Genomic DNA, 22243 nt, shown 5'->3' with positions numbered 1-22243 from the left:
AAGCACCGCAAATTTACTAAAACTACAAAACTGCCATTCCTGGTTGTGCTGGGGCATATCCAGTTCTGACGGACACCTGAGAACACAGTTTATCCCAAAGCCTCCAGAATTTTAGCTCAGAATCCGAAAAGGAAAACCAGGGTGAAACCGTGAGGCTGATGTTAAGCAGGGGGGCCAATTTCCCACACGTCACCCAGGTTTGCCTCGTTGACTAAACTGCAATTTCAGGAGATACATTCAGATACCCGAGTACAAAAATATCCTGCCAAAAGCTGTCCATCTTTCTGTCGCAGCTCTACATTCTGGCTGGCTGTTAATCCAGCATTCCTCTGGATCATAAGCTGCCCGTCTGAAAATACCCAGATCCAGGTCTTTTACAGCAGCCGTCATGAGTCTACACGGACCCACAACATTGCCCAGTCGCAGCAGTTTTACGCCGCTTTTGAATATTCCTCTCTCTCCTGTCAACACCGTACCTGCCCAAAAGGGATCCAGTGTCTAGTCAATAGCGGAATCATTTCCAAAAGTCACAGGAATTGATGGAGCATTAAAAGAAAATTAAGCTGTGTGTGGTGCATCCCGTGCTGTCACGCCGAAGGACAAGGATGCTCACAGGCAGCGCAGGCTCCCGTCTGGTCCAGGGCTACTTGAGGGCTTCAAAGAGGCTACAAGACCTGATCTACAGCAGGCTCCATCTGGCCAGGAAACACAGGAGACTTTCACGGGTTTTCCTGGGCTTCCTGCATTCTAGTGAAAACGATGAGTTGTCCATAAAGCATGGAGGGCCAAGGAGTCTGGAGGTGAGGCCTGGGCTGCTTTGAGCTCTGCACATGGCCAGTGGAAAAAGATGGTTATAGCCATGACTGAGCCCCCGGCTGCCAGAGCAGAGGCTGGGACTGGCTGGAGGAGGGCGGGGGGGTTGGGCACCAAAATTGGAGGAGAGGGAGGAGGAGAGGAGGCTGAGCAGACTGTCAAGGAGAAAGAGCCAGCTTTGGAGATGGGCAGCCCCGGGAGATCATCTGGGGCTCTCCCTTCCTCTGCCAAGAGCCTCCCAAAGAGCTTGTGTCCTTTTCCCAAGCTTGGAGAAGCTCCAGTGTTTGTGCCGGCTCCTCCACAGCCCCGTGCAGCACCTGGAAGTGCCACCATCCCACTGGTTGGACTTCTAGAACACCAAGTCTGCTGGCAGGCACCTCTCTCTCATGTTCCATCTGATTTTTATCCTTGGAATACTGTGGTCCACTTAGACCACTCCAGATGGAGTCCGCGGTGCCTGCTAATGAAAATGAAAAAGCGGGGTAGAAGAGGAGGGTTTCTTCGCCTGCAAGTGGCAAATATGTCCAGGCTGTTACAGCAAAAGGCCTTTTCTGACTGTATCCTGAGCAGCCTTCAGAAAAAGGTTAATTCTGGCATGTTTTGGGGAGAGGAATGGTGCTCAGACTAACAGGCAAGAGGAGGAAAGCCGCTGGGGTCTCTGCACGCTGAACCCTCCCCAAGGTGTGCTCCAAAAGGCACCGACGGGCCATTTTGGTTTGGGGTTTGAGCCAGCGACAGCTGGGATTGTCACCTGCGTCCCCAACAGTGATGTGCCAGCCTCTCACTTTTCCCCGAAATCCCACGGCTTCTCCCTGACCTTTGCCTCACGCAACTACAGCCCAAGGCACAATGGCTTTGCATCAGTCCTGGGAGATGGAGGGGGGTGAAGCGCAGTCAGGGAATTGTTACCTGAAATAAAAGCTCTCGAAACCAAAAGTAGTTTAGAGAGGAGATAGTGCTTTATTCGACGTCAGGTGCCAGGGGGAAAACCCACAAATCTAGCACACCTTACCGGGGATATTCACCCATTATTTATACACAAAATAGTCTCATAATTCCGCCTGCCTAATACATAAGCCACCTAGGCTTACATAGCCATCTTTTTCCACATGTGTGTTAAACTGTGCTGCTTCAGCTAAACACTTCTGCGCAAGCGTGAGCTTCTCGGTGGTCGTTTGGGTAAGGAGACCCTTCCTCACATTATCCTTTTGAGGTATTGAGTCGTCTCAGGACAGTAAACGTCTACTGTAAGTTTGCCAACTTCTTGAGGATGCTAAGGATGTTCCTTGAAGTAGCCACGGCTCTGTCCTAACGGGTACAGGAGTACATACGTGATGCATAAAAGAGCCTTGAAGTGATTAACGACTTCTTGTTATCCCATCCTGGGTGACGAGCTACTTCTGTTTGTCTCCTCATTATCACTGTCTGTAACATCAGCTCAGCGAGCAACTGTTTTCTCACACAGTCAGAAGGTCAGGAATGAGCTATTTTCTCACACAGTCAGAAGGTGGGTAAGAAACAAGCAACATTTTCGTGAGCATACTGTTCTGAACAAAGCAGAGGCCTGTCTGCGGCCACAGGCGGAGGCTCGGGAGGGGCGGCGCGGCCTGTGCAGCCCCCGCCCGGGCAGCACCTTCCCCGCCCGAAGGCCTGTGAGGGCGGCGGCCCCCGGGCAGGCCGCTGCCGAGCCCGGCCCTCGCCTGCTCTCCGCCAGGCCCAGAGCGCTGCCCAGCGAGCCCTCCTCCTTCTCCGCAGGCCTCGGGCTGCCGGGCGGGCTTGCGGGGCCACCAGCCGGCTGGGGCGGCCGTCGGGGCTGCAGCCCCCGCTGCCCTTGCCGCGCCAGCGGCCGCTGCCGGGGGCCGGCGCTGCTCAGGGGCAGCTCGTCGGCGGCTTCCCGCCCCTGTCAGCCACCGCCGGGGAGCGCCGGCCCCCCCCGGCTCTCGGCCGCCCCTCGGGGGAGCACAGCCGGCCGGGCCCTCCGCAGGCACGGACCGCCCGAGGGTGCCGGGGGAGCGGACACCCCCTCAGGCAGCCGGCGGCCACGGGCAGAGGCGGGGGAAGGCGGCGGCCCTGGGCTGCGGGGCCGAAGGGGGAACGCGGCCCCCGGGCACCCCCCGCCCGGCCCGGCCCGGCCCGGCCCGGAGCCGGCGGCAGCGGCGTCCTCTGGGGCAGCTGGTGCGGGAGCGTCGGGGCCGGGGCGGGAGCGGCTTTTCTCCGGAGGCAGCGCGGCTCCGCTGGGCCTGCTGCTGCGGTGGGTGACAGCCTCTGCTTTGCCGGGGTTTTGCCTTCTCCCCCGCTCCTTTCTCCTCCCTTGCTGCAGGCGGCACGGTTTGGATTGCTGCAGGCATTGCCCGGCGCCAGCTCGCCTTGTGCCGGTAAGTTATTCCCAAACAGCCCTTAATGCGAGGGGGAAATGGTACTTGAGAGGTAGCTCCTCTGGGGGTGGAGGATGGGAGGGTGTTTGGGTCCATTTGTCAAAGAACTTGTAGCTTTCACGTCAAGGCAAAGACAAATGACTGAGGAAACAAAGCCCGTTCTCAGGTAGACATCTCTTGAGCACATAAAAATGAAAAAAGTGCCCCAGCTCTGTGCTTTTGCCTGCTTTTGTTAGCACGGATTATTTTCCCTTGAGCAAGCAATTCTTAGATAGATAAACATATTCTCTTGCTGTTGGAGAAGGTCTGTCAAAGTCTGCTCCTGTCTTGTTCTGTTGACAGCAATATTTCTGGGCATGTTTCTGTGGCTTGTTCTGAGAAGTTTCCTTTCTGTTCCTTCTCTCATTAGAAACAGGAGCAAATAGCCCTTTGTACATCTTTCTCAGATGCTAATTGTCTGTTTGTTTTCTCCAAGTAGTTTTATGTACTTCATTGACATCTGCGAAGGTCTTCCTAAAGTCCACTGTTGTGAGTGAGATGTGAATTGGAGCCTAGGGAAATAGGCTTACAGAAAAATGTTGTCACTTCTTGAGTTAGTGTTAGGATGTGCTCTGAATTGGGAATTCCGTGGGTGATCTTATGAGAGCAAGGACGACAAATGTACTCCCTGAGACATTCTTCGATTAGTGTATGGCACAGCAGGCATCCACAAGTCCATTGAATTTTTTCTGCTGCTATTGTACGTGTTCTATGTAGAAACATAAGTTAGCAATTTGCAGGGCTTCCTGCAGACTAACTTTGGCTAGATCTAAACTCAAGAGAGCAGAAATCATTTTAAAATTGTTTTTTAAATTTTTTTCTCTTGTTGTGTTTTGTTTTTTTTTTTTTTTTTCTTTCCTGGGCTTTTAATTGGGTTTTATGCCCTGCTGGGGCAGGGAAGGATGTGAGGAGGGACGAGGAGTTTTGGGACTGGTTGTTGGAGCAGTTTGGAGAGTGCAGTTTGTTGTTTGTGTGCAGTGTCTTAGGGCAAAGTGAGGCTTGTCAAAGGGGCAGGTGTCTGTGTGTTTTTCCAAGAGCCTTGCTGTGCCCAAGTGAAACTGGGAGGATTCCCTGCGCAGGCTGCTCTGCCCCGACTGCCTGTCTCCCTGGGCTCCATTCCGTCCATCCCTCTAGATGTTAGAAAGCAAGCCAGCTTCCATCCCATTTTACTTTTTCCTTGAAATCCAAGAGAAAAAAGATGGCTAATGTATGTGTAACCATATGTTACAGATATGTATGTGTAACCATGCATGGATGCAAATTGCCCTTGAGTACCTTTGAGGTGACAGCGATTCTACTTCCTTGCCCTTGTGAAATGAGGAAAGTTTTTTGTGCTTTGTCTGAGTGTGCTTGGGTCCCAGTTTCACCAACTAAGGATGGCGACAAGCTTGTGATTGGTGTGGGAGGAAGTTCTTGTTTCTTGATTGCTCTGCTCTATGGAAAACTTGTTTTGCAATCCTTTACATGGTGGAAACATTCAACTTGCTGGGAAAACCTGGGAGGTGGAAATGTATGTTTGGCTGAAATCTCTTCTTCCTGGAGGCTCGTGTTCATGTGCATGTAGCGTTTTTAAGGTGAAAGTGCCAGGGAAATGCTGCTTTTCAAAGGTCTTTGTGTGATGGGAAGTGGCAGTCCCTGTGCAGGTTAAGCTGCCCCGTGCTCCCTTTGGAACTCCCTGTCCTAATCTCTCTCCCTCTCAGCACCATTACCGATGGTTCTATTTGCTCAGTTTGTGTGCGTCTGGAGGAGAAATGTTTCCTTTTTGAGGCCAGGCACATGATCCGAAGAGGCTGATCATTTCTGACTGTGCCTAAGGATTGAGTTTGTCGATGAACAAAGCGAGAGGCTTGCTGTGATTGTTGCTCTGCATGTCTTTCTTGCTACTCGTGCTCACAAACCCAGGAGAGCAGATTTTGTCTCCGAGGGCTGAAGTTTAGAATTGCAGCTGCTTCTGTTTCTTCAGACAGTAGTTGCAGAGGAGTTCCTGTGCTCTTGTGCCGTAAGAAAATGCTGCTGTGGCTTTCCTGTTCCTCTCTCTTGAAAGGTTGTCCATGAGGAGTGGAATAGAGAGGAGTGTTTTTTGAAAGTCATCTAGAAGGGAACCAGAGCAAGAGGAGCAGTGTGGTGACTGGGTCCAGGCTGGCCACAGAAATGCAGTTGCCCTTTTGTGTACTGCCTTTTGACCAGGGAAGTGTGTACCTTGTGGCAATGAACTGTTTTGTTCTTGTGTCTTGATTTTCAGCCTTGTGGGAGTTTGTCGTTCATCAGAGGGCACCGGCACCTTTGCAAGCTCCAAAAGAGGCAGGTCTCATCAGAAGACCTCAGCGGACAGCCCACAAGCCCATGTATGGCGCATTTTCCTGGAGACTGACTTGGATTCTGCACTTAGTTGCTTCTAACCCGACCTGTCCTTCTGACTGCGAGCAGACTGTACTGGTAAGGTGCTGAGACATCTCTGGCTAATTGTGCAGGTGCGTCACTGGTAGCCTTCTTTGAAAGGAGGTCTGGGAGAGGTGTCTGTGTGTGGGGTGAGTCTGCTTTTGGGGAGGGGAGAAGGTTTCTCTGCCTGCACAAGAGCAACATCCCTGGCGCAAAGGGTGCGGGGGGAATGCCTAAGCACCACTCCTGCTGTGGATTATAGCATCTCCTTGTCTTTGTCCCTAAAGTCTGTCTGGTTTTTTCAGGCTGTGAAATGAAACTCTCAATTTCTGGGAGCTTTTTGCGCTCTCTCTTGATTGCAGTGTGGTGTTTTAGCTTGAGCGCTCTGTGCTCTCTGTCTGCTCTGCCTGAAAATGCACCTGAAAGGAGTCTGCCTGGTTTGTACGCCTATGGGTGAGGTGGCCAGCTGGCCCTTTCCGTGGGGTGGCTGGTGGTGGATGGCCAGAGTGATGGTCATCAGGAATTCCTGCTGTTGGTACTTGCCCTGTATCTGCTTGGGTCCAGGGGTGGAGATGGTGATTTCTGTGGCATCTCTGGGGTCTGGCTCTTGCTGCGAGACCTTTGATGTTGCAGGGGTGGGCTGCTGTAAGCTAAGTAAGCAATCTCTGACAAGAGCACAGTGCTAGTTCTTGTGTGGCCAAAAGCCTGGCAATATTTTCGTGGAGTGCTGCTCACTTGCTTCTGGGATGGTCTGCCTTGTCAGTGCTGCCCAGCTGGTCTAGAAATGACATCCATGGCTTGCTCTCCGTGGCAGTGAAGTGCAGCCCCCAGAACTGCCTCCCAATCTCCGTTGGTCCTGCCTGGCAGTGGAAGCCCATCAAATGGAGTGCAGCTAAGAGTGATGTGGAGTGCCCTGCTTCCAGCAGGGAGAGCAAGGCTGCTGCTGAAGGGACAAGCTGTGAGGATGATGAGAGAGCCAAGGAGCAGAAAGGAAGGATTTCCCAAATGCTGGAGTGCTTGTCACGTGCCACTCCCAGGAAAGAGGTGGGGTAAGTGACTTCAGGTTTGTAAATTGCCAACAGTGCAGACTAAGGTGAGGTAAATCTCAAGGTCCATCTAGAGCCATTTATTAGCTGCCCCAAATGATTAATATAGGTCTTAACAAGTCCAGAGAATTGGTTAGGTATATGAGAAATGCTGGCAAATGGTGAGGTATGCATTGTGTTCCTTAGCACCAGGCATAGGAGAACTTATGGCAAGCGTTACTGAAGGTGGTCCTTAAGGTGGTTACTCAAGAACTCTAAGAGCAAAGAGAAAGTGGGGGATAGAGAAAGGCAAAGCCAGAGCAAAAGCCAGAGATGAAGAGATGGCCGGTGCTGGTTGCAGTGTCTTTTTCAGGGAATCTTCCCAGGCATAATCTTCTTTCTTGGGAAGAATCTTGCCAGGCTGTATCTTCTTTTGTTTCTCCTTTGATCCCCGCTAGGGGCACTTATTTTCCCCTTTGATGTCTGCTGCATTAGCATGGTCCACCCCTCTTGCCAAGGACAGCCTTGTGTCAGGTTTCTCCCTTCTCCCAGGTGATGTGTAGCATGATTTGGGTGGAGAGAGGAGTGCCATAGTCCTACATGTTGAGCATGATGTCTCTAATCTTCATCAGCATATGCGGGGGTGTGCGCTTTCCTATGCATTTGGCGGCTAATGAAGCCAAGGTCACTTCTCGGACACAATGGCCTTGAGAACTAGCAAGCTCACCACACGAGTGGCAGAACTATCCTGTCTTCACAGGGCATGTCTCTTTTAGTTTTGACAACGAATGCTTGTTAGGAGTGAAAGCTTTCTAAAAATCGAATTTTACCCGTTTCTTCCCGGCATACAGGGGTAGCTGAAGTCCTTGCAGTTCCCCCCCGTGGCATGCCGATTGCTTTTTATGGAGTCACTTTTTCACCTTCTTTTTTTCTTTTCCTTTCTGGGTCTGGCATTCTTGAGCTGTGGTAATGGATCTAGTCCCCAAAGTTTGTACTATTGTTTTCCTCTTTACGCGTTACCCTTTTGCCCCTTTTGTTTTGCGCTTCATGAAGGCTAGTGTGATTGGGTTAGAATCATGTCAACTGAAAGCTAAGCCTTCTTGCTTGAGTGCCACCACATAGCTAAGTACAGACAGAAAATTGCCAGGTTTTGTTTTGGTTTTTCTTTTTATTGGTAGCTCAAGTAGAGCAAGTTATTAAACCGCTTTGGAAATAGACCTGAAGTCAAAATTACAAATATGTTAACTTTCTCTTAAACTACTTGCAGCGCAGTGTTGCTCAGCTCAGAATATTGAGTTTGAGTTTTGGTATTTGATGATCCCTATAGCTACAGATGGATGCTTTACACATAGCAGACAGGACCCTGAAGAGAAACTCACAGGAGTTTTTCACGCAGGCCGTGGTTCTGCTGTTGGATGTGCACATGAAACCTTACTGAAGTCGCAGGGTTTTTCAAACGGGTGGTTCTCAGTTAGTTGCAGGCTGAGGAGTTCTGTTGCGTAGCGATGAAAGCGTGCTCTGTGATTCAGTGAGAGCAACTGGTATTTCTGTCAAATACCAAGTGGGTAAAGTTGCAGTCGTAACACTGTAGGGAGTGAGCAAGGAATGAAAACGCACGGGGAAAAAGGACTCTCTGAAATTTGTCAATGCTAATGTCAGCTCTGCTGCACAAGGCAAAGTGTTGTTTTCCTCCCCCATGAAAACTGGCACTCTGCGGGACAGGATGTTTTATGTGCTGCTGTGCGTGATGTGAATAGCAGAATACTAAGCCCATCAGACGATATTGATTTCCCCCCACACTCCCAAAGCTATGATTATTACTGGACATGGATGCTGTTGATAATCCCTGTTTCCCTTGAAACAACAATACTACCAGTAAGGCAGTATTATTTACATTTTTTTCTGCTCTTGATTTACCAATCTTTTTATTTTCCTTCACGTTTTAAGATTGAGTTGTTAGATTGAGTTGTAGTTATGACAGTGATTTGGTTTAATGGTCTTTTTGATTTAGCTTCAGTACGCTTTGATTCGGGAGCATTCAGCTATTGAAATCTTCCCGGGAGGGATCACGTGGGGTCCGTGGAATGTCAGCATGTGCACATGGGTGCAGACACCCACGCACACACATACACACCTTAAGACTTCTGGAAACATGAGACAAGAGGTCATTTCCCAGGGACAAAACTGGCATGGTTCTGCAAAGCTTGTTCTATGCCAATAAAAACTGACACGACTAAATACTTGGTGAGATTTTGTTATTAGCTGTAGCAGAGAGTTGATACTGGAGGTGTGATTCTGTATTGGACACCAACAGGCTACCCTCAAGAAGCGCTCAGTTCCTGCAGAGTTCTGATCAAAAAGGAATAATTCAGGCTGGCAGAGAGCTCTGTTCATCCCTCCTCCTGCTGAGCGCAGGGCGAACTTCAGAGTTAGGCCAGCTAACTTGAACATTATTTGTTCTATCTTTATTTTATTATTTATTGATTGATTATCAGGTGATTTTTTTCTATATTTATCAAATGATCTTTCTTTTCTGCTGCCTTGCACCATTGTATGAATGATAAAGTTGCCAAAGTCCCTACTGGAGTCCGCCTGTGGTTTGTTTCTGGGTGCTGGTCTAAGGTGGAAGGCTGAGAAGGCATTTGGATCCCGAAAGCATTTTGCGGCATCCGCTGGTGGTGACGAGACCAGGTGGGCTGTGAGAGAGGGGACTGAATGCCCGTGGCCATTGTGTGAAACTTGAGGAATTGTGGCAATTTATGGAGTGTAATAAATAGCCAGATCCCTTAAACAGAAATGGCACTTATTTTATGATAGGGACAAAGTCAATAAAGCAAAAGCACAGCGCTGGGTGCATGACTCAAGTCAGAGGCACACCAGCTAACACTTCAACCATGTCTTATAGACATTGAATATTGCATACGTATTCACTCTTTTAGACAGAGTAATTGTTGATAATGATTGATTATTATTAGTCCTTTTTCCCTTCTATTTGTGCGTTTCCTTCTGAATCTTCAGTTCCCTTTTCCCATGCGTCTGTTTCCTTCTGGTAGGATCAGCTCCCTTTTCCTATGCATCTGTTTCCTTCTGGTAGGATCAGCTCCCTTCTCCTATGCATCTGTTTCCTTCTGTTAATCACTTGTGGAGTCTTTTGGAGAAGTTCTCTTTTGTTTCTCTCGGATGTTTTTCTTCATGATGTTTTTCTTCATAGCTGCTGTTAGTTGTTATCTTTGAGGTTTCTCATGTTTCCTAATTTACTAAAGGTTAGTTATCCTTATAAGTCAAAGATTTATAGCCTTGTTATTGTGGCGAAAGCCAACAATACCTTCACTATTTTTCACATGGAGACATTTCCTTGTGGAGAGCAACAGAGTGGGAAGGGCGGCAGCCCCTGTGTTCCCATCACTTGGAGTCTGTACCACTGCGGAACCTCGCTGGCGTCTGCCCCCTTTGCAGGGTGTCTGGCTCTGCGGTTAAGCATACGTGCCCGCATCATCTAAAATGGCCTTTTTCTCCAAGGCCTGTTCTTTGAAGAGAAGTCGGTGAATTACTGCTTTAGGTCCCGAGTAATATGTAGCAATAGAATGACCTTATAAGAAAGACTAACTCCAGTAGGAAGCAGAAATTTGTGTTCTCTCCCCGGGGATCAAGCATGCATTATATCTTAAATAGAGTTGTTAGAGGGAAAGGCTTGTTTGCTTGTATTGTAGGGAATGTCCAATTGCATCCAATGAGCTTGTTTGCAATTTCTAGTCGTGTATATTGCCATGAAAATCAATGATTTTAACTGTTAAACACAGGAATTACACTTTGGGCTGGATTTCATTGAAACTTAGTCTGATGGCTTAGTTTTGCTGAGAGTGTGTCAAATTGCCATCAGTTCACTTTCTGAATAGGTTCCTGAGTTTTAGGAGCCCTAGACCAGAATAAAGTTAGGAGCTGCTTGCAGTATGGCTATACTGCCACCAAGTATTTCTCAGAAATGAGGTGGTAGGCAGTCAATCTGCTTTTTCCTGAGTCTAAAAGAGTATTTGAGAACAGGCTTTACCAGAAGAGCTGCTTTGATTGGTTGCATAAGAAGTTGGGAAAAAAGACTGATGAATTGCCTTGGAAATGAGAAGATAAACTTTGGCTTTCTAAGCAAGTTGTGCAGGCCCTGAGGATTCAGCTGTTCTCAGGGAATTTAAAACTTTGCAGTAGGTGCTAATAGTTTGGAAAGTTAAGTCCCTTAAGTCAAGGCTTTCAGAGCCTTAGTTGGACAGGTCCTGAAAAGATCTTTATGGGCTCTTCCAGCGCCCTTCCCACTGCCCAATTGTGATTGAAGTTCTGAGTTGGAGCGTTTCCTAATGACATATTTGGAAGGAGTCAGGCCCTGTATGTCTTAAGACCTGATCCAGACTGCCCGATTCTGATAGAAATTGTGTCAGTTGCTGCTGATGGTGTCTGAAGTAAAGAGGAGTTAGGTCAAATTTGCAACTCATACAGATGCATACTCCAGACCTCCTGTGAGAAGCTCAACTGATCCCTGCTGCCCTGTTTTGGGCCGTTAGTTAATGAAAATGCACTGAAGGCTGTAGTTAGTAGGAGTCCTGCAATGTTGAGTACTGGGAATGACATTCTAATGGTGAGCAAATGGATCCCCTTTTTCTCCGCAAATCGCTGAAGCAGGGCAGTTTTCCCTTGGGGCGGTTCTGCTCTGACAAGTGACTGGATGGAAAGAGCTGCCCAAGTGCAGCAGCCCTCCTGCCTGTGTGTGTTCAGAACTGCCTTTTTGCACCTTGCTGCTCCTCAGCCTGTTAGCAATTTATCTGCAACTGCCTCAGCTGTGAATGAATGAGTGCTGTTTCATTCTAGCCCCTATGGCCACGGTGCCGAATGGGGTTTCGTATTGTGTCTCTGAGCACAATAAAGCTGGGAGAGTGTTAAAAAAGAGAGAACTGGAAGCATATGAAAATACAGGACTAAGCGATGGAACAGTGTGGCTTGTTTTGCTCTAAGAGGGAGAGAGGTGATGTAGCAAATAAAAGAAAAAAGCAACTCACCCCAAAATAACCCCCCAAAAGCAAACCCGACCCAAAAGCCCTGATGTTTTTACTTATGCACGGAGCAAACTTGCTATGAAGTCCCTGAGGTGGCCCAAGAGCGTGAGCTGAGTGTGTTCCCTGGTTTGCTGCAAGCCCTGGTCTCCAGGAGCCTGTGCTGGCTACCTGCCAGTCCACTCCATGGCTCCAGGTGGGAGCAAGGCAAGGTGTGAAAAGAGAGTTGACAGCATGGCCCTCTCCCTGCTGGCTGTGGGCTTGAAGACCTTAAAGGCAGAGGGGCTCAGGAGCTCACAGAGGTATTCTTTTCTGTAGAACCAGTTTTCACAGCAAAGCTCCACTTGCATCTTTTATTCCTGTCATTAAGACGAAGCTTTTTTCTCACGAACCAGAGATGTGATGCTGCTTCTGTGCACATTGGCAAAGAAGACTCGCATTTGAAAGCTCTCATACTTCTTCTGTGATGAGGAAGACTCAGGAAGCAGGTAGAAGAGATGAGCCCAAGGCTTGTGTCGTGCCAAAGAGAGTAGGGGTGGAAGCTGTGGGAAATCAAGCTCTCCTTTGCTGCTGTGAATACCCAGAGTAGCAGTAGTGAATTGGGTGTGGGAGTTAAGCAGGGTGATTTCCAAGGTGGTATTGGGGAAGGAAAGTGTAATAAACAGCCACATCCCTTAAACAGAAATGGCACTTATTTTATGATAGGGACAAAGTCAATAAAGCAAAAGCACAGCGCTGGGTGCATGACTCAAGTCAGAGGCACACCAGCTAATACTTCACCCACGTCTTATATACATTGAATATTGCATACGTATTCACTCTTTTAGGCAGAGTAATTGTTTATGATGATTGATTGTTATTTGTCCTTTTTCTCTTCTATTTGTGCATTTCCTTCTGGCAGTTGTTTCTGAGGATAGATGATCTTCAGTTCCCTTTTCCCATGCATGTGTTTCCTTCTGGTAGGATCGATTATCATCAACTCCCTTCTCCCATGCATCTGTTTCCTTCTGTTAATCATTTGTGGGGTCTTTTGGAGAAGTTCTCTTTTGTTTCTCTTGGATGTTTTTCTTCATGATGTTTTTCTTCATAGCTGCTGTTAGTTGTTATCTTTGAGGTTTCTCATGTTTACTAATTTACTAAAGGTTACTTATCCTTATAAGTCAAAGATTTATAGCCTCGTTATTATGGCGAAAGCCAACAATACCTTCACTATTTTTCACAAAATGAACATTTCTCCTCCACATGGACACAAATTGAGGAAATAACTCTAGTGGTAATGTGGGGACTTAAAAAGTGAAAAAAAATGCTCTCCTCTCTTCTTAGGCACTTTGGAGGCTGCATGCAGACTCCTGTGTCCCCTTCTGGTGAGGGGCTGCGGCACAGGGCACACAAGGGCAGGCTGAGGGAACTGCCGCTGTGCAGCTGGCAGGAGAGAAGCCTCAGGTATGGCTCTCATGCCTTGAGAGACTTGAGTCATGCACCCAGCCCTGTGCTTTTGCTTTATTGACTTTGTCCCTATCATAAAATAAGTGCCATTTCTGTTTAAGGGATCTGGCTATTTATTACACTTCTGAGCCCAGGCCCATGATCTATAGATGCTAAACATTTCTGACTGTGCCTAAGGATTGAGTTTGTTGATGAACAAAGCGAGAGGCTTGCTCTGTTTGTTGCTCTGCATGTCTTTCTTGCTACTCATGCTGACAAAACAACTACAACAGGTTTTCCCTGGCCCTCCCTTCCCTCCTTCCCCTTCCCTCCTTCCCCTTCCCTCCTTCCCCTTCCCTCCTTCCCCTTCCCTCCTTCCCCTTCCCTCCTTCCCCTTCTCCTTGCTTCCCAATGAGTCAAATCATGATGAGCCTGAAATGCCAGAGATTTTTCAGCTCCAAAACCACTTGCAAAGCCAGAGCAAAAGCCAGAGGTGAAGAGATGGCCGGTACTGGTTGCAGCGTCTTTTTCAGGGAATCTTCCCAGGCATAATCTTCTTCTTTCTTGGAAAAATCTTCCCAGGTATGGTGTTCTTTCTTGGGAAGAATCTTGCCGGGCAGTATCTTCTTTTGTTTCTCCTTTGATCCCCGCTAGGGGCTCTTATTTTCCCCTTTGATGTCTGCTGCATTAGCATGGTCCATCCCCCTTGCCAAGGACAGCCTTGTGTCAGGTTTCTCCCTTCTCCCAGGTGATGTGTAGCATGATTTGGGTGGAGAGAGGAGTGCCATAGTCCTACATGTTGAGCATGATGTCTCTAATCTTCATCAGCATGTGCGGGGGTGTGCGCTTTCCTATGCATTTGGCGGCTAATGAAGCCAAGGTCACTTCTCGGACACAATGGCCTTGAGAACTAGCAAGCTCACCACACGAGTGGCAGAACCATCCTGTCTTCACAAGACAGGTCTGCCACGCTTTCAGGGGCCAGAAGCGTTAGCCTTCTGAGTTCTTTGAAGGCCAGGCCTGCGTTATTTCTTTCCTTGTGGGTGTTTGAGGCCTTCCATTGAAGGCTTGGAGGGCCTTCTGCCCCTCGTCGGGGAATTTGCAGTCCGTCTCATACAGTGCTCCCTTCAGCATGGGTGGCTATAGCTTTGCAATGGGTGAGCCTGATTTCCTTCCTCTTCTTCCCTTCCTTCTCTCCCTCCTCCTTCCTTCCTTCCTCTCTTTCCTTTCCTCCTCTTGGCAGGAAGGAGAGGGAAGAGACAGCTGTTGACAGCTGCCTTCTGTCAAGAGATGCCTTTCAACTGTGGAGATGCCCTGCAGCTCTTGTTGGGGTTTGTGTTGCATTCTGCCTCCTGTATTTTCTTCCGCCCCAGAAACTCGCCTTTGCTAGGCAGCCGCTCTCGATCCTTTTGCTGGGTTTCGGTACGAGTTGCCTGCGCACTTTGGTTTTGGAGCCTTCCGTCAGGCAATCGTGGGCATGAGGATGGCAGGTTTCCAAGTTGCCAGCTGCGCTTGCTTGGGATGAGCCCAGAACATAACCCTTGGGAGCCTTGGCTTTGTTTCCAAGCTTTCTTGGTTGCCTTAGCACGTGTTTTGCACTTTTCTGTCAGCTGTTGCCATTTCTGCATTTGTGTCAAAGCATCTGTAAGGGTTCTTGTTGCCTCTCCAAGAGAAAAAGTCAAATTGGTGGGGCAGGGAAGGAAGGCAGGGAATGGGTTCAAGCTGCATCAGGGTAGGTTTAGGCTGGACATTAGGAAAAAATTGTTCAGAGAAAGAGTGGTCAGACACTGGAATAGGGTGCCCAGGGAGGTGGTGGAGTCACCATCCCTGAATGTGTTTCAGACTCATTTAGATGTGGTGTTAAGGGATATGGTGTAAGGGAGAACTTTGTAGAGTGGAGTTGATGGTTGGACTTGATGATCCCAAGGGTCTTTTCCAAGCTAAATGATTCTCTGATTTTATGTGAGGAGGGACGAGGAGTTTTGGGACTGGTTGTTGGAGCAGTTTGAAGAGTGCAGTTTCTTGTTTGTGTGCAGTGTCTTAGGGCAAAGTGAGGCTTGTCAAAGGGGCAGGTGTCTGTGTGTTTTTCCAAGAGGCTTGCTGTGCCCAAGTGAAACTGGGAGGATTCCCTGCGCAGGCTGCTCTGCCCCGACTGCCTGTCTCCCTGGGCTCCATTCCGTCCATCCCTCTAGATGTTAGAAAGCAAGCCAGCTTCCATCCCATTTTACTTTTTCCTTGAAATCCAAGAGAAAAAAGATGGCTAATGTATGTGTAACCATATGTTACAGATATGTATGTGTAACCATGCATGGATACAAATTGCCCTTGAGTACCTTTGAGGTGACAGCGATTCTACCTCCTTGCCCTTGTGAAATCGGGAAGGGTTTTTTGTGCTTTGTCCGAGTGTGCTTGGGTCACAGTTTCACCAACTAAGGATGGCGACAAGCTTGTGATTGGTGTGGGAGGAAGTTCTTGTTTCTTGATTGCTCTGCTCTATGGAAAACTTGTTTTGCAATCCTTTACATGGTGGAAACATTCAACTTGCTGGGAAAACCTGGGAGGTGGAAATGTATGTTTGGCTGAAATCTCTTCCTGGAGGCACGTGTTCATGTGCATGTAGCGTTTTTAAGGTGAAAGTGCCAGGGAAATGCTGCTTTTCAAAGGTCTTTGTGTGATGGGAAGTGGCAGTCCCTGTGCAGGTTAAGCTGCCCCGTGCTCCCTTTGGAACTCCCTGTCCTAATCTCTCTCCCTCTCAGCACCATTATCTGTCTGGTTTTCCAGGCTGTGAAGTGAAACTCTCAATTTCTGGGAGCTTTTTGCGCTCTCTCTTGATTGCAGAGTGGTGTTTTAGCTTGAGAGCTGTGTGCTCTCTGTCTGCTCTGCCTGAAAATGCACCTGAAAGGAGTCTGCCTGGTTTGTACGCCTCTGGGTGAGGTGGCCAGCTGGCCCTTTCCGTGGGGTGGCTGGTGGTGGATGGCCAGAGTGATGGTCATCAGGAATTCCTGCTGTTGGTACTTGCCCTGTATCTGCTTGGGTCCAGGGGTGGAGATGGTGATTTCTGTGGCATCTCTGGGGTCTGGCTCTTGCTGCGAGACCTTTGATGTTGCAGGGGTGGGCTGCTGTAAGCTAAGCAAGCAATCTCTGACGAGAGCGCAGTGCTAGTTCTTGTGTGGCCAAAAGCCTGGCAATGTTTTTACCGTGCAGGGTTGCACACCGGGTTCATGAGCAGCTCCCAAAGGATGAGATTCAGATTGCAGGTCCCTTCCCTGTAGGAAGTGAGCAAAGAATGAAAAGGCACGGAGAAAAAGGACACTCTGCAAGTTCTTCATGCGAATGTCAGCGCTGCTGCCAAATTAAAAGTGATGTTTTCCTCCCCCATTAAAGCTGGCGTTCTGCGGGAGAGGATGTTTTACATGCTGCTGTGCGTAATGGGTAGAGGAGAATACTAAGCCCACTTAGTTGATATTGATTCCCCCCCGACTCCCAAAGCTGTGATTATTACCGGGCCTGGATGCTGTTGCTAATGGGCATTCCCTTGATATATACTCTGGAACGGGATCTCTGGGATTTTCAGACTTTTTTATTTGCCCTTATTTGCTGGCACTGTACCACATTTTATTAGTCTACAGGACTTCCCTACCCCTCTTCCCCTTCTATTTCTTCTTCCCTTTCCCTTTCCTTCTGGCAAAAAAAGACATTGGAAAAGAGTTACAGAGGAAAGTTGCAACAAAATCGTGTCACCTCAGACAAATCTTACACATTAACAGCGCTTGCAGGGGGCTTGGCATGTGCAAATACTCAGAAGTGAATTGCAAAATTACCATTCCAACTCTGCTGTCACGGGCAGGGACAACTTCCACCAGACCAGGTTACTCCAAGCCCCGTCCAGCCTGGCCTTGAACACCTCCAGGGATGGGGCATCCACAACCTCCCTGGGCAACCTCTTCCTGTGTCTCACCACCCTCACACAAAGAATTGCTTCCTCGTATCTGATCTAAATCTCACCTCTTTCAGTTTGAAACCGTTCCCTCTCATCCCATGGCTCCCCTCCCTGATCCAGAGCCCCTCCCCAGCTCTCTTGGAGCCCCTTTAGGGACTGGAAGGGGCTCTAAGATCTCCCCGGAGACTTCTCTTCTCCAGGATGAACACCCCCAACTCTTGGCAGCGTCAGAAGTGTGCGAAGCCCAATGATGTGTGTCCCCCCACAACCCTGCCGAGGGCCCCAGGGCATTACTCACACCGCACACGCGCTCGCCCATCAGCACGGGAAAGAGCAAGCTCGTCACCTCCAAAAGGCCATTTCCTAAGGAGAAGCGAGGCCCAGCTCCCACACAACTGCTCATGCAGAGCACAGTGTGAACAGGCTGTTCCTCCCCAGGGGCTGGTCTCAGAGAGCCTCCTGGGGGCACAAGGACACGAGCCCCGGCTGAAGGGCCAGAGCCCAGGAGGTGACCCTGTAGACAGAGGGGACGGGGGCTGCTACGCGTACAATTTCCCCACCCCCTCAGACACAGAGGCTTTCAGCAGCCACAAGCGCTGCCAAGCGACCAGCAGCAGGTGTCCCCCGACGGGGTTTACTCCACACCAGTCCTTGGCGGGTTGCGGAGAGGACAGAGAAGGCACCAGGTAAGGTGTTCACAGCAGCATCACCCTGCTCCTTCCATCACACCCCCGAGCCCCCTCTGCTTAACAGGGATGTCCCAGGAGGACCTGGGTAGTGTCCTTACCCCACTCCCCCCTCTGCAGGGCTTGTTTTCTGGTTCATTGGGGTTTTTTCCCCCAAAAAAAACCCAAATTCTGCTTTTGTACTCAGCAGAGCACAGGGTCAGCCTCAAAACTGCAGCCCCCAGACAGCGAGAACCGAAGGGAAGGGGAAAGGACAGTTCGAGCATTCAGCTACTGCGTCCTAGCGGTAATAAACAGCTAAAATCTTCCACGTCCTCCGGGAGCCCGGGAAGATGAAGTATCTCCTGGAGGGACAAACCACGACACATTGCCTTTGCAATAGTTCTTCCTTTGGAGAATCTCCTCTGATTTGGGGACGGATTAAGCTCATCAGTTTGAAAGCAGAGAGCGATGTGGCTGCTGACCCACACCACAGCCAAACCACCGCGTCAGCCGGCCCAGGAGAGCAGACCTTCAGGCGAGGAGCAGCACCGGGAAGGCTGATCCCACCCACGGCGACAGAGGGCATGGCCCCAAAATCACCAGCTTTCCCCCAAAGCTGAGGAGAGGAGAGACCGCATCAGCGGGCAGGAATCGCCTCCCATGATGGTAACTGCCATTACAGAGACAACACCACACGGTCATTTATACAAGCGTTCCAACACGGGGCTTCCAAACCACCTCTTGGGCAATTTTTCCTCTACGATGGTCAAGGAAAGACCTGAAATCCCACTCCAGCTCCGGAGTGTAAGCTAGAGGGGGGGAAAAAATGAAAGGCTTGTCCCTTCAAGATTTTGGGACAATCGCTTGGAGGTTCTGATGCTCTGATACCCAGCCTGGCCAGAGTCGTCTTCCTCCAGAGACTGTGAGTGAGCTAAAACCCACATTGATATGTCAACCTTTTCTTCAATGACCAAACAAAAAAAATAAAAAATCACTCTCATTACCAGATCAAGTTTCATTCCAGTAAGGCTCTTCAAATAATTTAAATATTTATTTTAATAAAAATAAATAAATACTTCTCTTTTCACATTATAAAACTCCCTGGAGACAGAAAAAGACCAAACCAACCCCAACCACAGGGGTTTCTCTCCCAAATCAAAGGACGGTAAATGCTTTCTTCTGATGGTCATCACAAATCCACTTGTAGGCATCAAGTAGATGGTAGATTATTCCAGAAACAGAAGAAAACTCTCTTGGAGGAAACAGTAGTTCAGCACCTTGTTGTTGGGATGAGAAGTTCAGCTCACACCACTGTTGCCACCACCAGATGAGTCCCATTTGTCCATAACGTGACCACGTGTGCTGTGAGAGAAGTTCAGCTCATGCAACTCTTGCCACCACCAGATGAGTCCCATTCGTCCATAAGGTGGCCACGTGCGCTGCGAGGTGGGAGCAGCCCTCTCTGCGATGGAAGTTCACAGCATTTCTTCTTAAGCTTTCCCTTGGCCAGGTGACACCAACCTTTCCAGCTTGCACTTAAGGTGTGTTAGCTAATTTCAAAGAGAGTTACTGTCTCCAAAATAGGGGCAGGTGGGGGCTGGGGGGGCAAATAATCTTAACCACTACTTCTTAACCTACAGAGAAAAACTCTTTCCTTAACCTACAGGGAAAAACTCTTTCCTTAACCTACAGGGAAAAACTCTTTCCTTAACCTACAGAGAAAAACGTCCAACAACAATAAGGTATGAGAAAAATAACTAGAAGAAGGGTTACTCCTGTAGTGCGGGTCTCACAGCAGCTCTTGGTGGAGGATTTCCCACACCATCTTCTTACGGAAGTAAGGCATGTGGGTCTGAAAAGAAAAGAAAATCCATGAAATACACCTCATGGCAGAAAGAGACACAAAATACCCATAAACACCCAGTTAATTCTTTACTATGAAGTTCCTTTTAAGAACTGTCAACACTTGCCCTTCGGGTACAGCCTGGCTTTCACCCACACAGCTCCTAAGAGGGTGACATGCCACCAAAACCAGATCTCCTTGACTACACAACAGCTTACAAGCACTTTCACAGAAGAGCACTGCCTTGGAAAAGAACCAGTGTCTTCATTGGTCAGAGGCTGAGACCCATTTCTCCCAAAGATCCAAAGGCCAGATCCCACAAACCCACTGGCTGCGGTATCTCCCCCAAGCGGGATCTCACTGGGAGCAGACACCTCAGCCGCTGCGTAACTTCCCTGGCTCTTGGCTCTGTATGGAAGAGGCTGGAGCTGTTTAGAACCTTCACTCACCTGTGTAAAGGTCATCGGTCTGTCTCTCGAGATGTAGTCTGCGTATTTGCAGATGAAAACACCGCAGTCGCTTCCGTTCGATTGCTGAGGGATTTCCTAACGAATGCAAAGAAGATGGAGAATTTGCCTCTACCTTCAAGGAAAAGCAACTTGGAAGTAGCACCCATTACCAAAAATACCCTAACCAGACACTCCTGAACTTGCACCATCCCCAATAACCGCTCCCCAACACAAGGAACACACCCCAGGAACTGCACATCATCCCTCCCCTCGGCTTCCTGCGCTCGGATGTTACAATCCAAATTCCTCGCAGGCTGATAAGGGACAGCAGGCTTCCTCCCTGCAAGGTGTCTTGAGGTTTGTACTGTGTCTTTCTGAAGTGACGTTCCTTAAATCGAGTCTTTAGGTGCTGCTTTTCATTATTAACTTGTTGAGAAACATCAGCTCAACCCCTTGCTTTGTCACGTGCCAGGATTTGGGCTGCAAACCAGAAGCCTACGTGCTCTGACAACTGCTAAAGAGACTTGAAATTTGACTTGTGAAATGGGGGCAAAGCCAAATTCACCTTCACGTGGCAGAGGAAAAAAAAAAAAAAAAAACCCAACAAAGTATTCAGCCAGCAAGGAGAGGCACTGCTCAAAGATTTCATCCGAAAATTCATCTGCTGAGATTTCATCCCAGCATGGTTTCCTGGTCCTCTTGCAGCCCGATGTGGTGCCATAAGAAGATGCTTATGGCTGTTCTCTAAAGTCCTGGCCTTATGAGAAAGCGTTAAGAGCTCTGTGACAAGGAGTTCTAGTTCACATTTCAAGTGCAAGTAGTGTTCGCTCACATGGGGCTCCATGCTGTGAATAGTCCACTCTGAAGCATTCAGCTTCACATTTCTTTTTTCGCGGCTTTCTTCTTGCAGGTATTTGCTGTTTAAAACAAAAGAAAAATCACTCTTCATCGCTGTAATTTAGTCCGAGAAAAAAACAGCTGCTGAAAGATCCCAGGAAGACGAATGGCAGGAGAGTAAAGTGTCAGAGGATCCTCAGAGCAGCTGATTTAAGGCATTGGGTGGAAAAATCCAAATCTTGAATTTACAAACACTGCGAGAGGCTGTGAGCTAATGACCAGCAATGAGACCGACAATTCCAACAGAGGCTTCCACAAAAGCCTAAGTTCATTGCTTAGTAGAGGTCAAAAAACCCCAAATCACATGTTATCAGAGGAAGAACAGAAAAACCAAGCGAGGAACCCTCATGTCGTCATTCCACCCTGTGCCTGAATCCCACAGACTGCGTGCACCTCCGGAAGAACAAATACAAAAGCTTTTGGGCCAGTACCTCTGGCCGAGGAAGTTTCCAGGCCACCACTTGCTGGAAAAAAGGACTGGATGCAGACCTGTTCTTATACCCTTTCCCAGGCAGCTGCTGTTAACTGGTCAGGAGAGCACCGCACTAAACCAACGCTTGGTTTCTCTCTGAGGGGCCGCTCTCCTTGCTCTTGGGCTACAAAGCTGTTGCATTAAGGGTTTTTACTCCTTCTGCATCAGTGGCAGAGACTTCTAAGGATGCCTGCTGGCACAACAGGAAAACCTGTCCCCGTTCCATTGGAGAGGTGTGCGTGCCAGCCGACACAGCTGGAAAAGCTTGCTACACGGTACCTGTCTTGAGCGAGAATGTCAGAATGACAAAGAACACCCAGTGGCATCTTGAAACACTTCTTCCCTGAAACGCTTCCCTTTCGTCAACAGCCCGGTTTTATCGATCACTAACGCAGTTGGTGCCCCTGTGCCACGGGGCTACCATGTCTTTGTCTGGGATATAGGGGGAAGGTGGCAGAAGCCAGGCATCCAAGACACTGGCTGGAGGGGACGACGTGAGACTAGATAAGGAGTCACTGTCAGACAACTCGCAGCAAGCGAATCCAAGATTTCTGCTTTGTAATCCACAAGAAATGGGAAAACTTGCAGCCGTGTCACAGGGGCAAAATCCAAAACCCTTCTCCTAATTCACAACACAACAGCACTGACTGAGCAGTTACTTACAGCAAAGTCTCACAAATCTGGTCCCCTTCTTGTCCCAGGGAGTCGTAGTATTTGACCGTCTTCTTTCTGGTGTCGATGACCTGTTATTAAAAGGTGACTGTTAGACAAAGCGCAACCTTCTGCTGCACAAACCTCAATGATTTTTCTTGCTGGCTTTTTCTCCCCACCCAACTCTAAATAACAAGCCCGTTTGACTCACCGCTAGTGTCCAGTGCAAGC

The 22243-nt window shown here is 48.8% G+C and overlaps 1 protein-coding gene across 1 annotated transcript in view; it reads left to right on the top strand.

The window, feature by feature from the left end:
• Window positions 1-6579: 6579 nt before the first annotated feature.
• LOC128906123 (tektin-3-like) overlaps window positions 6580-22243 on the top strand; it is a 56042-nt gene continuing 40378 nt past the window's right edge. Inside the window, exon 1 of the mRNA XM_054192985.1 lies at window positions 6580-6655. The gene's annotated coding sequence lies outside the window, so the exon portion shown is untranslated. The remainder of the gene's footprint in view (window positions 6656-22243) is intronic.

This window comes from Rissa tridactyla, chromosome 2 (genome assembly GCF_028500815.1).
Source record: "Rissa tridactyla isolate bRisTri1 chromosome 2, bRisTri1.patW.cur.20221130, whole genome shotgun sequence".
Classification (NCBI taxonomy): Eukaryota; Metazoa; Chordata; class Aves; order Charadriiformes; family Laridae; genus Rissa; species Rissa tridactyla.
This window is presented reverse-complemented; position numbering and strand designations above follow the sequence as displayed.